This window comes from Gastrolobium bilobum, unplaced genomic scaffold, assembly GCF_033153095.1.
Source record: "Gastrolobium bilobum isolate Gb01-03AN ecotype WA unplaced genomic scaffold, APGP_CSIRO_Gbil_v1 utg427868, whole genome shotgun sequence".
Lineage (NCBI taxonomy): Eukaryota > Viridiplantae > Streptophyta > Magnoliopsida > Fabales > Fabaceae > Gastrolobium > Gastrolobium bilobum.
The window spans coordinates 7,961-11,957 of NW_026899400.1; the positions used below are offsets into that span (position 1 = coordinate 7,961).

Sequence of the window (3,997 nt, forward strand, 5' to 3'; positions counted from 1 at the left end):
CCCTGGTAGTTAAGATTCGCCTCTTCTAAACACAAGTAGAAGTACTTTTTTTCCTTTTTTTTCAGTGAAAATAAGCAAGCAGCTGTCAACTCCATTTTCAAAGTAAACGCCATTGCTATATATAATTGACTCAAGGTCAAACTCCTCGCTACCATCTGTACAAAAAAGTATGTCTTGAAATACAAATTGCCAACACTAAATAAGTACACATGCAGCGTTATGGGAGGGATAACATACGCTTATGCACTCATGGTTTCGGATTAAAATCTTCCAAAAAAACATATGAGTAGGTCAAGTTTTCACTGAAGTGAAATCATAGCATTCTATTTATCATGCTCCAGCAAGAGCAAAAACATGCAGTGACACACTAATATCATATTCACAGGTTCTGTACAACTAGCTGAGTTTTCTCAGTAATCATTATTTAGAGGAAAAAAATGTAATCCACTTTTGCCAACTGTAGAATGTGTTGGGCAAAGTATACTATAAAACCCCAGCTAAAGCAGCAGAGATAGTGGTTTATGGGGTGTCAACCTGTCAGTAGGTCAAAATGCTTTACAGAGGTTAGCCCTCATGTTATATAAACCTTGCTGATGAATTGGAACTGCCCACAACTTGCTCCTCTTTGGTTCAGATATCCTTACATGTGAAATTGCATTGGCAAGTGCATCAATCCACACACAAACATCATGATATTCTGAATTGCAACTTTCAGATGATGAAGAAAGGCTTGAAACCTCATTAAGGAACCCATCATCCATCCTGTTTCTACCTAACCTAGGTTCAGGTGCAGCAACAAAGTTGTGGCAAGCAGCTCCATTTTGGTGCTTCAACTTTGATTCAACGGGCAGGATCTTCAATGTACGTTCTGTGTAGAAAGATATCCATGGATGTCCTGAAATTGAACCACATAATATTAATTTAACATGCAAACAATCGAACAGTTCTTAAAACTTAAAAGTACTGTCATTTTATTTCCTGTTTAAAAACATTAGGGAGAAAAAGAGAGCCTCAACCACATAGAAGAACACATAATAAAAACTAACAAAAGTATGTGAGAATTAACAGATTCCCACCACTGTTATCCCAACCAAAACAAGGCAATCCTTCTAATTATTAAGAATTCATGTGAAAGGCAAAGATACTTTTCAACAAAACTTGGAAATTTCTAATTTTAATTATTTCAAGATTAAAAAACAAAAAATCAGACCAAATACCACTAGTCTTTGGTGTATTCATCATTGAGGAAGAGAGATAAAGCACGCTACAAAACATTAATAATCTACCATAAACTTACTAAGTACTTCATCAGCTGTTATCCTTGCTGAAATATCCCTTGTCAGCATTCTCCCAACAAGATCTCGTGCAGGTTTAGATATTGATTCCTACATCCCGGTTTGGAACTCTAGCTTGGAATTCTTAATAGCCTCAAAAACTGCTTCTTGTGAATCCCCTTTAAATGGAAGAACACCAACCAACAGAGCATGCAGGAGCACTCCAGCACTCCATATATCCGCCTTTTCTGAGTATCTACCCAACAACACTTCTGGTGCAACATATGCAGGGCTCCTAGCCAAACCCGTCAAGTTCTGACCTGCAATGCAAATTTCTAGACAATGAGGCTATGCATAAATTACTCATGAATGCATGTATGTATCTTTTACTTATGTGTGTGTATTTACATATATGTCAATTGAATTACTGATATTTTTAAATGCTTAAAAATTAAACAAAGTGACCTTAGAGTATGAATGGTTAGCTTCAAACTATTATAAGCATTTTCTCTAGGACCTCTTATTCTTAGACCGCTAGCAAATTTAATTGAATACTGAACATAGTAAACTTAAGGGAGATGACCATTTGAACTCTCCAATTTTTACTCCTATGTACAGGGTAACATTAGTAAAGTACAATTCAGTTGAAAGCTCATCATGATGAACTTCTTCAAACTTGCCTAGACATTTTTTATTAACAGAATGACTAGGATGGAATTTTACACAAGGCCGGTTGTGTAAGGATTCTATTCATAGAAGTTAGCACATATATATACCATAGGATAACAAAAAAAGAAGATCATCCAAACAGGTTTAACATATTACCCTTAGAAATTCTCATGGCCAGGCCAAAATCAGCAAGCTTTATTTCCCCCGAAGCAGTAAGCAGAATATTCTCAGGCTTGATATCTCTGTGCACAACTCCCATATCATGACAATACTTGATGACCAACATCACTTCCTTAAGTATATTAGCAGCCCGCTGTTCAGAACAAGGGCCCTCCCTAAACATCTGGTCGACAAGTCTTCCCCCAGAGCACAATTCCATCACCAGATGAGAGCAATCAGCTTCCTCATACACTGCCAGCAGAGTCACAACCCCAGGATGCCCAGACAAGTGCTGCATTATCTCCACCTCCCTGTAAACAGTCTCATCCCTCTTCTTCAGAGTCTTACACGCATACTCCGCGCCGCCAACAAGAGACCTACACAACGAAACAGATCCATACTTTCCTTGCCCGATCCTCACCCCAGTAACATAATCATCTTCAATCTTGTTCTTCCTCCCCATCTGGGTAGCCACGTCAATGCAACCTATCTTCCTCTTTAGGCCTCTTCCCGCGGTCATCAGAGACAATGTCCCACAAGGAGGAGCAGTGGCAAAACCCGCCACCCTACTCTTGTAGGAACCAGCTGAGTCTATCTTAGTATTTTCTCTACACCTCTTCTTCAACCTCGAACAATCTTCCATCGAATAATGGGTCTCAAAATTGGACGACGGAGACCCATGATTGGATCTCAAAATGTCAGTCAATTTCGAGGACTCGTCACACTCACTTCCTTTCCTTTTTGTAACAGCCCGTTACGTACCGGTATTGTTAACATTAATTATGATATTAAGCGCAGTTACAATCACAGCAGTTCATTTATAAAACGCGAATAAATTTTTTTCGATTATTACGCGAGCATTTAAAACATAAAAAGGCGTAATAATTAAAAGCTGTGACTGTAACCATAAACTCTTGCGGAAGACTTATTTAAACTATTTTTATCACTTACGTTACTTATTATAAGTTACTAAGGAGTTCCCATAAACTCACTTAGCCAATTTCCAACTTTACGTTTTTTACCAATTCGAACATGTTTCACTCTAAGTTTTTCTGCGACCAAACCGATCGCAACCAACCCTACTTCTCAGATTATATCTTTGTGTTACTTAATTCCCTTTTTAACAAGCTAAAATACGCTCAATACGGAGCTCATTTGCTCCGGTTATCGCCGTTTGAAGTTGGATAAGCAATTAGCCCAAACAACCCCAAAAACAGCTCCAAACCACTCACATTGCTCGAATTACTGCACTCAATCGACTCAACCATTTGCTCTCAAATTTTTATCCTACAAACTAGACATCTAAAACTTCATTTTGATATATTACACACTCAATTTGACTGAGAAACGAAGCGGGAATTAATTTCCCAAATCCGGTCCAGAATCTGCCTCAGGTGCAGGGGCACATGAGCAGTCCGCGTTTCTCTATTTATTTCAGGCCGAAGATCAACCCAGATTTTCCTTAAATTTTGACACAAGGTAGAGGACATCTCAACCTTCAAAATGGCATATGGCACGTCCCTAGGGGACCTCTATGGAGGGAGATATGCTCTCCCGAAGTTCGCCTAAAATCTGCCAATTCTACAGAAAATTCGCCAGAGTTTCCTTTGTTTTTCCAATAATCCCAAATTTGTAAAAGATCATTTAAACCTCAAATGTACCTAATAAACACATGATAATACAGTAATAATCCAATGGGTGGCACACACAAGGACCAACAACGCCTTGGGGCACTTACAACCCAATCCAGTTTATAGTTATTAAACATAGAGTCCATATTAATCATTCTTAAGTAGTTGCAATCACTAACACCTTTTTCATGCATATTTCCATCATACATATTATCATAACCTAAAATAGGCCTAAGGCCCTTCCATCATAATTAGACATGCATC

The 3,997-nt window shown here is 38.4% G+C and overlaps 1 pseudogene; it reads right to left on the reverse strand.

The window, feature by feature from the left end:
* Window positions 1–428: 428 nt before the first annotated feature.
* On the reverse strand, window positions 429–2,839 carry LOC133290346 (serine/threonine-protein kinase PEPKR2-like; annotated as a pseudogene).
* Window positions 2,840–3,997: the final 1,158 nt, after the last annotated feature.